The sequence below is a fragment of the Chelonia mydas genome, chromosome 2, assembly GCF_015237465.2.
Source record: "Chelonia mydas isolate rCheMyd1 chromosome 2, rCheMyd1.pri.v2, whole genome shotgun sequence".
In the NCBI taxonomy this organism is placed as follows: Eukaryota; Metazoa; Chordata; order Testudines; family Cheloniidae; genus Chelonia; species Chelonia mydas.
In genome coordinates, this window is record NC_057850.1 from 34,274,954 (window position 1) to 34,289,167 (window position 14,214).

The window sequence follows — 14,214 nt, forward strand, 5'->3', positions numbered from 1 at the left end:
TCCCTGGCTAGATTTCAGTTTGGGTGAGAGTGTTCGTATGCACGGCAACTTGAATTAGTTTGGAGAGTAAGATTTTGTGAGACACTTTACCAAATATTTTACTAAAATACAAATATATTGCATCTTTCATCCACTAATTTGGTAATCCTCCCAGAAAAAGCAATCAATTTGTCCAGCAAGATTTACTTCATTTCCTCCATCATAAAAGTACCTATCACGCAGTCTTGGTACTGAACACTATTTAAAGTAACTATTTACTACTGGAAGACATTTATTCATGATTAACTACATAGCATTCCCTAAAAGAAACTCCTTATACAAAATCCAGGAAACAGACTGACTTAATGCTGTGTTATGAACATCAAGAGATCTGGGATCTGGAAAGCTAGTGGAGACAGTAAGTTCCATACAGAAGGGCCTTCCACTGTTGGTATACTTCCACAGCTTTATGATTTTTATACCTAGGAACTGTCAGCAAAAGCGCCACTGTGCTCTCAGCTGCCATGGTAGCACATAAGGAGAGAAACCATGTAGAAATACCTTGACTCACACCCCAAAATAAATAAGGAGCCTATGCAGTCTTTGGAGAATTAGTACAGTATGTTCTCTTCAGTTTACCCTGTCAAGCAAATGAGAAGCTATATTCTGCCATAGGTTTACTTTCCACTTGGCCTTCACAGCTAGTGTCATGTAAAAGTCCTTCAAAGAGAAATCTGCCCTGGAGCAGACACACTCGAGCAATTTTTCATTATTATTACACTTTATATCATGCCCCAAAAGGATCAAAGCAATACCCTGATTTTGTTGGCATATATTGGTATTATTTTGGGAGACTAAACTTGCTATGCCTTAGTAGATCAATACATGCAAAGGATCTCACCTCTTTCCTCTGAGTGACACATATTGCTGTTTTCTTCTCCAGCTTTACACCTCCCAGTGAGAGCCAAAGCCATTTTGACTTCTTGTCCATTGTATTATGAACTTCAGCTCCTCTGCCAAATCCTTGAAACATATTCACAGCTGCTGTCTTTCCACAAGTGTGATAGTGTATTTAGATTTAGTCTCTGAATCGGGGCAATCAGACTTGAGGATGACTCAAAAAATTGTGTTGCTGGATCAGCAAGCAGCAGACTATAAGAGCGCGAAGCTGTCTACATCTGCCACAGTTCTAGGATGCATTCTGCGGTTTCACTTTGGACTGGGAGTGTCATATTATTAACACTTCTTCCTATGACATCCCTTTAGAAAACATGATAAAGTTTACATTTTTAGTACCAGGGGAGTGATTAATGGTTTTTTCTGCATTGGTCAGCCTGAAGAAGACAATATGCTGTAAACATAGATTAGGTTAACATACCTTGTCTTATTTGCAAAAAAAAAGTGAAAATTCATCCCCAGCACTGGCTGTGATTTTGAGGTGGAAAAAGGAATTGCTGAATTTTGTGTCATGTATCATGACTGTAGGTAAAGTGGGAGGCTTGTGGGAGGTCACTTCTTTGTAAATTCCTCTTTAACAATACATGTTAAAATATGTGAGCAATACCTGCTCACAATTTACCTTTGTGGGGAATGTTTTCATGTACTAGATCACTGATCCCAAGTTTTTAAGCTCAAGCCTACTTGGAGAAACTGAGATGAATGATTTCCTAGCTATATCAACAATTTCACATTGACCATTACAACTCAAATAGAAAATTATAATCTCACATGATTTTAAAGCTGTAACTAACAGACACACACATCAGCAATGTGAGAACCAATAGTAATATTGTTCAATGTTAAATAAACAGGTGTTAGCATTAGCTTTAGCTTTACAAAAAAAAAACCCAAACATACATTGCTATTCCCAGTAGCAATGAGATCAGTGCATTATTTTTGATGAATATGAGATAAATGTTGTACCTAATGAATTGTTCATCCACAAGCCTACATATTGAAAGAACATGACCAAGAATAGCATATCTTCCAACATGTTATCATGATTATAGACAAAACAAATACATAACATTGAATGAGCTGTCAAATATCTCCCACCTCACCCATAGTCATGGTATATATCATAAAATGTCACTATCCCTGCACTCCCCCCTCCCTTAATTTCACCCACAAACCACTAGATTTAGTAGTTAACTCTGAAACGGGACACTTAAATACAGAATGGTAAGTGTAGGTTGAAATGGAAATATGTGTATGTGATGTGCAGAAGGTAGCTATACTCTGTCATCACGTACTGGGGAGACAAGGTGGGTGAAGTCTTTTATTGGTCCAACTTCTGTTGATGAGAGAGACAAGCGTTCAAGTTTACATAGAGCTCTTCTTCAGGTCTGGGAAACATGGTGTACTGCATCAAGTGCACTAAACTACCCAACAATAACTATGTGGGTGAAACCAGACAATCACTACTCTCTTGAATGAACTCACATAGAAAAATGATAAAAACACCATATCATGTGTAGGTGATCACTTTTCACAAAGCGATCACTCTATATCTGACCTCTCAGTCCTCATCCTCAAAGGAAATCTGCACAACACCTTCAAAATATGAGCCTGGTAGTTTAAATACTTAACTTTGCTAGAAACTAAAAATCATGGGCTGAATATAGACATTGGATTTATGGCTTATTACAACAGCCTATAACCGACATAACCCCCACATCCCAGGTTTTTTTTCCTTTCCCCCTTATGACTGGAGACGTGTTATTGGCCCACTTCATCTTGAATGGCCCTTCAAAATTTGTGTTAATTATTTATGCTAAACAATCTGTCCCACCTTGTATTTAGCTATGACACTCTGAGTATGATTCCCAGACCTGATGACAAGCTCTGTGTAAGCTCGAAAGCTTGTCTATCTCACCATCAGAAGTTGGTCCAAAAAAAGACATTACCTCACCCACCTTGTCTCTCTAAAATCCTGGAACTGACATGGCTACAACAGCCCTGTATATGTCAGGTACTGGGTTAGTTTCAGATAGTGTGAATAACTTTGTTTGCTTGATAAATTCATTCTTGGAATACATAGCTCTGAGTCCTGCAGGGATCTCACATACCCTGTAGATGTCTCGGAGGATTAATTCTGGAAATATTACAATATGTCATGCTCCCTTATGGACAGCCAATTTTACAAATAGCACCATAACTTTTATTCAGTATTAGCTCTGTTGGAGGAACAGACTTTTTAAGTCCTGGGAATAGGCATAGGTGCCAACTCCTTGGGTGCTCCGTGGCTGAAGCACCCATGGAAAAAAAATAGTGGGTGCTCAGCACCCACCGGCAGCCCTGTGGATCAGCTCCTCCCCCTCCCTCCCAGTCTCCTGCCTGCTGCAACCAGCTGTTCAGTGGTGTGCAGGAGGTGCTGGAGGGGCAATGGGAGGAGTGGGGGCAGAAAGAGGCAGAGGAGGAGCAGGAAGAGACAGGGGAGGGGCAGGAAGAGGCGGGACAGGAGCTTGTGGGTAGGGGTGGAGTGGGGGCAGAGCCTGAGGTGGAGCAGGGGTTGAGCACCCCCAGGAACTCAGGAAATCGGTGCCTATGGCACTAGGAATTTCTGCACCAGCAGTTTGAACACAAGTTGTACATCAAGTTGTGATTTTCTTCCAGAAGTGTTGCTTCAATATTTTATAAATATTACCAATTTATTTATTTCTAATTAACATTTTTATTTATTTCCAACAGTATACAGATTTATGTTTTTATAATTTTGAGTAAAACACTGGCTTGAGCTTTCATTTTAAGGGTTTGGTTGGACAATTTAAGAATTTACATATTGATTTTTGAGCCCTCTGAGCACCATTAAAATAAATACCCTTAAAGTGAAAAAGGACACAAGTTTTGGAACTGGAAATCTTTGCTTTTGCCTTTTGCTTTTACAATCATGTAGACAGATAAGTCTCTTGTGGCTGTACATTTCCATTGCCTTATAAATTATTCCAGCTACACTTGGCATTAATTTATGCTGGTGTCATGCAGAAGAGATCAGTTTGTATCAGGAGGAAACATATAGGACCTGATCCAAAGGCCCACAGAGATCACAGAGGTTCTGATCAGCATGCCTGTAATTCCACAATACATTCCCCTTTTTGCTGCAGCCTTACAAAGAATGTACATTTGGTGAATTACACTTTTAGCACTTTACACATAAAAGGCTAAGTGCGTATATATATATATACATATATATATCTCCATCCACCTACTGCATAAATTGTACACAATTTCAGAGATACATGTTTGGTTCTAAAGACAAAAATATCATCCATTGTATCAAAGAGCAGTCATCAGTTACTGAAAATAAATCAGATTTTAAGAAAGAAATCTTATTTTTCAATATTTGATCTAGAGCCTTTAGCAGAAACATAGCTTGGAACTTTTAAAAAGATTGTTGAGTTACTACATTCCAAATCTAATAGCACTGATAATTAATGTGCTCAGTCTAATGAGATGTAAACAACAGAAAATGATATATTGTCCTTGGTTGGGACAGAATAATAATCTGTAGGACACAGCGGGTACTAGTTAACCAATGAACTCCTTAAAAACAAACCTATTTTACTGAAAAAAAAATAGGCACTGATTTTAGCAACCTTAGTGGTTCTCTTAAGGTTTAGGTGGTGGAAGGAAAAAAAGAATAAAAAAGATACCTTTTGATGAGAGATTATGTAGTCTTTACAATCGAGTAAATTTAGTTGCTGTTGCAGCAGAGGAATGTGATAGGAAATTTTACAGTTGAAGGAGAAATGTCACAGTATTTTGATAAGAGAGCGATGAACTTTTTTCCCCTTGTGCCATTATCAAGGCGAAGTGAACAAAATGCATCATTTATAACCCACAGCTCTACCATTATCTGCTGGTGAGACACTTGTTTTAAAACACACAAGGACCTTTTTTCTCTAAGACTAAAGCGCTCTGTGAGGCTCAGTCTTCCTTTATAACCATGAAAGAAAGTTGACACTTGTGTGGGCCAAAGTTTCCAGGCAACCACACAAGGTCAGTCATGCACCCTCCAGGTCACCCCTAGTTCTGAAGTACAGCGGAAGCATACAAACAGTATATGTCCCTTTGATCACAGATACCATCTAAAACTGATGTGGAGAGAAAATCCTGCACTACTGAAGAAAGGCACCTCAGTCGGTTTAAAGCACTTTCTTACCTAATGCAACCCAGAAAAGAAAGGTTAATACGTTATAGACAAAAACTGCTAAAACAAAGTATTTCTTGATAGCCACAGAAACATCATGGACACTGCTCTGACATTTTGTACTTATACCTAGGGATTTTTGCTCTCTCTTCTTAACATGAATCTCCATCACAGCAGGATGGCTGCTTTCAATGCATGGTGTTCATTCAGCAAAACAAATATCCAAACATGCAATTTTGAACTGGCATGAGGGTAAGGTCTGGCTGACTATTTAGAGTAGTGGGGATTTCAAATATGGACATAAGGATTACTCTTCTTTTGACTATATATAAGGGCATGATCACTGTAATACAAATATATGCTGCACTTAATTTAAGCAGGAATCAGCAAACAAGAGACATCTGCATGATTTAAGTTACATGACCTGGTTGTTGCAGTCTAATTCTTAGTGAACATTTGGTGCTAACTGGCACCCTCTATGGATGTCTCAGCAAAGACCAAAGATTTCAACTGACACATGGATGTGTGGGCACAGGTTTGCTTTATAGAACATGGATGAAGATCTCATTGGGACACTCAGGTCATTCTGACACTTCTAGTGATATCATGTTTAATGCCCAAATCTCATTGCCTCTGTTGTTAGTGTCAGTGCATTTCCTCAGTCAATGAGGTCTGGGATTCAATAAGAACTTGCTTTGAGAAAACATTTAGTATATTTAGTTTCGAACAAAAAATGATGGAGAAAAAAGACACAAGCTTAATTGCTATTGAAAGAGACTGTTTTAAGTTAATTATTTTAGATACATGAATTCGCAGATTATCCTTACATAAATATTCACCCCATAATACTGCCAAGGGCAATAGGATCTGGGTTAACTGCTATTTTGTGTGCCAACTGCACAAAATAAAACTAGATTGAGCAGCTACAGCTAGTAAAGTACTTACACCATTTTCGAAGGTTTCTATTTGTCCTTTCAAGGTAAATCTGCCTCTGGGTAGAAATGAGCTTTCACAACAGCCCACTGTATAACAAAAAATCCTGACATCCTCTTTGATTTCTGTAATTTTCCATGTTTATTTAAGTAAAGAGAGAGTAAAGTCCCATTGCTTTCACTTCTCTTCCCTCTTTATATCATTTTGGGAACTCTTTCCAAAAATTCAAAAAGATTTCTTTTAAATGATTTTTGTACTGAATTAGGGCTTGATTGAAAGCCCTTTGGTTCAGGCTCTTAGGCTATATCTACACAAGCACTTTTATCAGTAAAACTTTTGTTGGTCAGGAATGTGAAAAAAACCCTGACTGACTTAAGTTTCATTGACAGAAGCGCCAGTGTGGACAGCGCTAGATCAGTGGGAGATATTCTTCCACCGACATAGCTACCACCGCTCGTTGCGGGTGGTTTAATTATGCTGGCAAGAGAGCTCTCCCTCATCAGCATAGAGCAGCTACACAGGAGAACTTACAGCAGCACAGCTGCAGTGGTACAACTGTGCCACCATAAGGTCTCTACCGTAGACGTAGCCTGAGTGACCAGAAACAACATACTGCATTGTTAGAATAATAAAAATATCACAGAAAGGCAATTTAAACATGAGTTAAGAAACCGTAAGTCAGAGCACAATAAGAAATTATGTGCATGCAATGCATGCTTTGACTATCAGCTATGATATTCTCTATAGTACTACATAGCAGAGGACTAAAAATCATTACAGGAAACATTTTGTTTTAAATTCAAGATGTACTTCCTGTATTTTACATGGATAAATTAATGGGGGGTTTTCAGTGGTGAATACAGAAGGAAATAAAAAGATTGACAGATATATACAAATTGATGGATATGTGCATGTACGAAGCTTACTTGACTAAAGGAGTTTCCACCATTCTTGCTTCTGGTTAGATTGAATTTAGCAGTAATTTCTTTCAAGTCTTTAATATAAGACAAAAAATCTAACTGCCATATTCCACAAGCTGATGCCAGGATGTGTGGGTCAATCTATTCCAGAGCTTTTCTATTCAACTTTGGTCAAGGTTGATTGTAAACCCTGGTCTAAGACCAACATAGTCTCTAAAAAACAGTGATGACATTAGTTAATTTCAAAGTTATCACAAAATAACATACATATTAGTTAGTAACTAAACGATAACTCCACTGGAAACAATGGCAATACATAGTAAATTGTGTTAATGCTAGTGCATTATCTCCTAACTGTACAATTAGCTCATTTCACCAGTGTCCTATGTTTAGAAAGTTGAGGATGCAATACATCTATATCATAATTGCAAAGATAGTTGGATAGGATAGAAATTTTCAAAAGAATTGAATACTAATATTACACTGTGGCACCACTTCCCCCATAGAAAAACCATTACCATTAAAAACAGTACCTAAACAACTATGGAGGATGATGTTACCGACAATAGAAATATGGTGGCAGGACCACATCTTGGAAAAAAATCTGTAATACTGTCTCTTCTTTGATAAAGATAATGTGCTGCTGCTGCATAGAATTAATTCAATTGATTTATAATAGTCTATCCAGTCGCATATTGCTTCAGAGAAATATTTTATCATATAGGAATACGGAGATTTGGATAGGTAGAAAAAACCCACTCAGAGAAATATACCCATATGTCAGTAAAATATCTACAGTTTTAGTAGTTCAAAAATGTAAAATTGCCTTTATTGTGCAGTTTACCTGATAATAAAATAAGGGTATGTGATTTTATAAACTTAGGTTATTCTCTGAAAATAAAATTATGAAATGCCATGAGAACTGTGAGCAAATTGAGCTTCTGTACTGAGTGTTCAAAATGCAATACCCACAGTATTGTTCACCCTGTGCCTGATTCTCTTCTCAATTAAACTGGTGTAAATCAGAAATAACTCTACTCAAGTTAGTGGAACTACAACGATGCAAAATCTGTGTATGTGAGAGTAGAACCATGCCCAGGAAATACATATGGCTTTTTCCTCTTTTATATCCACGACATATTCAAAATAAGATGCTCCAGGATTGTAGGATATTATTGCGCTTCACCCTTAATCCTCATGCTACCACCCTGTGGCTCAAGAGTGGGGGGAAAGTGGGAAAATCAGGAAGACTTCTCAGGTATTTGTCAGATGGGGAAAATAAATATGTAAAAATGCATAAAAAGACTGACTTTAAATTTAAAGTGGTTGTTTAGGCCTAGTGGTGATCCTGGATCACTGTTTTTGAGAATACTGGATTATATCTTCAACTGGTGTAAATTACAATTGCAACCAGAGCTAAATCAATGGTGCTGTGCTGATTTACACCTCTTAGAATATGCTTCACTGAATATTCTTATCTAATACAAAAGTAAACATTTTCACTCTTAGTTATTATTGAGTCACTCCTAATTAAATAAAATGATTAAAAAAATGAGCACCTATGTGATTTAGGCTCCCATGTCCCAAGGCTCCCAAGTCATATAGGACTTCTGAAATTTTCACACAGTACCTTCAAATTCAGAATGATGGAAACTAAAGCATAGGTTAGGAGATACTGCAACATTTACCTGTGACAGAAATATTTTAGATGCACGCAGTTGTATTCGTTGTATTTCCCAGTTTTCCCTTTGTGACAATACAATTTCAAAGAGCTTGTTGTGGTTTAGAACACCTCTTTTAAAGCCAACTCCACCTACTTTTTCATCTCTGCTCATACTAGTTATCTGGTTATAATAATACAAAGGAATCTGCATGACTTCAGTGCATGACTCATTTCCAGCAAATCAGCACACATACTTTCAATTTTTCATGCATGAGAGATATGTAAAACTATAGACATTTGGGCTTTCAGAGCAAAAACTAGCAAAATATGTAAGCATTGTATCTAAAACCATTACTGAAGTTAAATTCTAATTTTTTGATACATAAACTGCAGTCTGAATAGGCAGGTATTAAGAAAGCGTTTTAAGACAGTGGACAAGATCTTGGCCTCATCTTTCAATGCTTTACATCACAAAGCCAGCTTCCTGAGGTTGCACTCAACATAGGGGAAGCCTGTGGAGGCAAAGACCATTGTAAGGCTCAGCACTCCCTCCTAACACTCCTGGAATAGTGTGTGTGTGTGTCGGGGGCGTGGCTGGGGAACCCTATCTAAACATCTATTTATCATCCCTATATATATATATATATATATATATATATATATATAATTTAGAGAATAAATGAGGTATAATAGTCATTCTGGAAGGACAAACCAAAAGATTTACAATGAAAATAAAGTTCAACCTCAGTTATTCAAAAAAATACCTGTTATTCAAAATACAGATGTTGATTAGTTACATTAACCACTCTCCAAAGCTTAGTTTCTCCCATGTTAATCAGATAACTGAGGTTGTATTGTATATGGCCCTATACCTAATGATCCACAGATTAAGAAGTATAAGGATAAAAAGAAATAAATAGATGTCAAAAATACCTCAGACTCATGTAAAAAGAAGAGAATGCATAAAAATATCATTATGAATATATCTTTGAAACTTTCAAATAAAAATCTTCCGTCAAAAATATGGAAAAGTTAGAAAATCAAATACATATATTTGATTCAAATACCAGAGCAATGCAGGGGCAGAATTCCACGATCGGTCAAAAATGGGAAATGCTGTTGTGTTCAGTTGTATTTAAAATGTTTACAGCACTTAGTTTGGCAAAACTTCTCTGCATTTAAGTCAATATGTTTATTAGAGATGTGAGCTCAACTTCCTGAAAGTAATTTGAGGAGTCAGAGAACTGCAGACACTCTATAGTTTACACCACTACTGACCACTTCTGCATCTGATACCAACTAATGAACCTGATAATGAATATAAAATCAGAAAGAAAGAGGTTTTGTGGTTTGGTTGGTTTGGGGCTATTTTTTTTAATCCTCCCCCCTCCAACATCCTATACAGAACTTTAACAAACAAGACATTCTTTTTGGATCAGATACCCATTATCACTTTAGACAGAGAGTGTCTGAACCACTATTATCTGCAAATGATTTATGAAGGCAGGTATTTCTCTACCTGAACATTTTAGTGAACCATAAATATAAGTAAAGACAGAAACTGAGATTCACAGAAAAGGACCTGAAAAACATCTTAGATGGAAAATTATTTCTACTTGTGGAAATTTCTCATTCGCCATCTAAAACTCATTTGCCTAATTGACTTTTGTGAATTTCCATGTTAACCAAAATACTCCTCCTTCTTTTCTAATGACAAGCTCATTTGGATAAATTGGGTTTCATTCAAAATGAATAGCACAACACAGATACTTTCTGAAAACCTCCTGAAATTAGGCCATCATTAAGTGTATGAACCAAAGCCCACTGAATTCAACTGGAGTCTTTCCATCGACTTCAATAGCCTTTGGATCAGACCCAAAATATTATCCTTACGACAAGAATATTTTTAGTATCACAATCAAATAATGGCAGTTTTTAATTGCTGTTTAAGAATATATCTTTAAACAAAGGGCTGTAGAAGCCAGACTCCCTTTCTGAATTAACTGTAAACTGCAATCTGGTGAGTATGGCCTCGGGCAAGACATTTAACATATTTGTACAACAGTTTCCCCATTTGCAAAATGGGATTAATAATTCCTGTCTCACAAAACTGACATGAGATTGAATTAATTAGTGTAAATTATGTATAGACACAGTCACAGACTGGGTGCCATTATGGAGTAGCACCACACCCATGCCAGCTTCAGGGTGCGCTCTATGCCTCAGATTCCTCCTGCCTTCTTCCTTTGAACACTCATACAAAGGCAAAACGTGATCTGGCCCTCAATATATGAAGGGCTTTGAGATTGAGATTGTTGTATTGAAGGTGCCATAGCAGTGCAAAGTATTACTATAAAATCTCACAAACATAATATTTGATTTGTATCAGATTGTTATGAAGTCCTGAAATATTCAACATTCTATATTTTTTTATAAAAACAGAGCCATAACTAAATAACTCGTCAGTTGTTAGCTTTATCTCTTATAATAACATGAATATGCCTTTTTGATATATTTAGCAAAGAATCTTTCTTCAGGTATATGCCCAATTTAGGTCTTCCCAAGTTGCATTTACTTCTTTCTCAATTGTTATTTGGTAGATTCATAAATAAACTGCCCTTTAAAAACTAAAACAGCAAGCAAGTGTTTTGCATTACAATAGAAACTCACAGTTATGAACACCCTGGGAAGGGAAGTTGTTCAAAACTCTGAAATGTTCATAACTATGACTAAAACGTTATGATTGTTCTTTCAAAAGTTTACAACTGAACATTGACTTAATATACTTTAAATTTTACTATGCAGAAGAAAATGTTGCTTTTAACCATCTTAAGTGTAATGAAGCAAACACAGGAACAGTTTCCTTAATTTGTCAAAAAAATGGTAACTTTCCCTTCCCTTATTTAGTAGTTTATATTTAACACAATATTGTACTGTATTTGCCTTTTTCTTTTGGTCTCTGCTGCTGCCTGACTGCGTACTTCCAGTTCCAAATTAGGTGTGCGGTTGACCTGTTAGTTTGTAACTCTGGTGTTCATAATTCTGAGGTTCTGCTGTATGTTAAAAGTGTGCAGTAAAAAAAATAATATGATCGGAAACAATTTGTACAGTAAAAAGACAAGGAGGACTTGTGGCACCTTAGAGACTAACAAATTCATTTGAGCATAAGCTTTCGTGAGCTACACAAAAGCTTATGCTCAAATAAATTTATTAGTCTCTAAGGTGCCACAAGTCCTCCTTTTCTTTTTGCGGATACAGACTAACACAGCTGCTACTCTGAAATTTGTACAGTGGAACTCAATTATTAAAAGAGACATTTAAATTACATAAATCCCAAATTACCACATGCATACGGACACTTAGGCACTCATCTAACCAATCAGTATGCACACATGCCAAAATTATATATCTAATTTAATAAATAATGATTATTTACAGTTGTACGGTGCGTTCAATCAGTGGACTTCAAAATGCTATAGAAATGAATGAATAAAGTCTTTAAAGGTAGGAAAATATAACCCCTATTTTGCAGTTAATAAAACTAATGCACAAAAACTCAGGCCCAAATTTTCAAAAGTGGACTCTAATATTAAATTTTCCAGTTTTTGGGAACCCAATTTTAGAATTAACTTAGTTTTTAGGACTTTATTTTTGAACATGCTTAGCACCCACAAATAGGAGCTGCAGGAACTCAGCACTTGTGAAAATCAGACCTATGTTATCTAAAATAGGGTACCTAAGAGTTGAGGTACTTAAATTTAGATGCCCAATTATTCAAAATTAGAGACTACATTTGAAAATTTTACCGTAGTGAACAGCCAAGGTCACATAGGAAGCCCAAAGCAGAGCCAGGAAAATAATCCAACATTTCTGTCTCCTAGTTTTTTTAGTCACCCATCTATTTTTTATGCAGCCACTTTTGAAAATTAGACTCAGAGTTTTATGGGTTTTGTGTTAATCTCAAAATAAAAAGACTTAAGGTGTTGTTTATTGTAGTTTGCAGTAAATGTTTAAAAGTTATCTCACAATGAATTGCAATCTTGCCCCTGCTGCCTAAAGATACCACTACATTTCTCCATGCTAGTGACTCGGTCTAGCATCAACAGCAGCATTCCGCTTTCAGAACTCCTGCTTCAGACATATTGAGTAGGGACTTTCACATAGGTACACATCCATCCCAGTGGGTAGGAAAGAGAAGAGCGCATCATCCGTTCACACCCTGTAGCAACTAACCACAGAGAAGTGTTGTGGTCTTTGCAGAGATTATCAGCCATCCCTGTCAGAGGATAAGGGCTTCAATCATAGCTGCTACTGGAGAATAGGGAGGAGGGAAGAATGAAAAAAGCATAAGAACTGCCCAGAATGAAAATGTAGAGGAAAGGTCAGGTGGCCAAGACGTTGCTGCATTGGGGATTGTACAGCTACATTTAGAATACCTTGCAGATGACAGTCGAGAAAAGACTGTGCATGCAAAGAGCATTACATGTTATATATCAATAGTTATAAAGTGACATATACAGCTACATAAATCCTATGTATCATAAACATGTCCATGCAGTATAAAAAAATCTGATTATTCTCCTGTTTTAAAATTTTCATACAAAAATATAATCTATATATACGTGCTTACAACATCCCATACTTATGTTTGATGGTCTGTGCAGAGCACTATAATACAGATATTATGCACAGAATTTTGATAATAACTAACGTAGTTAGCAGAATGAAAAAGAAAACCATTTCATACTGAATGATTGCCTCCTTTCCCCTAAAAGTCTCTGGGTAAAGCAGAGATAATGTAAAGTTCAGCTACCAAAAATGGCTTCATTAAGAACTTTAATGAAGCACATGGGAGCCATTTATTGACTCCTCAACTATTAAGATGTAACATTATTACTGCTTTAATAGTATTTCCATTTTCATTTAGGAAATAACTAATCAAGGGATCAATGTACCAAAGACTTTATTTTCTCTCCCTTGGGTCACTAAAAGTACATTTTTTAAAATGCAAAAAACGTAAAGGCAATTCCCCCCCAGTGCCATATCGTATAAGCAATTTGAAAAAATAACAAGGAATGCTAAAGGTCAATGGTTACTGATCTAAGCCATGTTATAAAACAAATGAAAATTGTTAGTGGTAATTCTATCTTTCTGGTGGAAGTAAGAGATCTCTTTCACATCAAAGAGGCTTACCTCCAAAGTATGCAAAGCACCTCCACCCTGACCTGCTGTCAACCTGTGAGACATTTCTATTTTTCAGACTCACTTAGAATGCAAACTACTGTTTTCCTGGTAGTTCTCACAGCTCCACTTCCTTTGAGGTACAGATGTGTAGCCAAAGAACCCAATCAGATAACGTCCATTTACATATTTATAAAGTCTTCTGTAAAATCTCATATCAATTGTTGCCACTATATATAGCCCTTTCAAAGTATCTTGTGGGCACAAGCGCTCCACTGCACTGCTCCCTTCAGGAGTCCTGATATATCGTATAATGTGATTTCAATGTAAATGTGGCCCATCACACAATCATACCACTTCACAAACTCTTTTCTGCTGGGGTAGCTTAA

At 36.6% G+C, this 14,214-nt stretch overlaps 1 protein-coding gene across 4 annotated transcripts in view; it reads right to left on the bottom strand.

The window, feature by feature from the left end:
- The window catches only part of ZFPM2 (zinc finger protein, FOG family member 2), a 440,899-nt gene that overhangs the window by 245,822 nt on the left and 180,863 nt on the right, over positions 1-14,214 (bottom strand). The gene's annotated exons all lie outside the window — the stretch shown is intronic.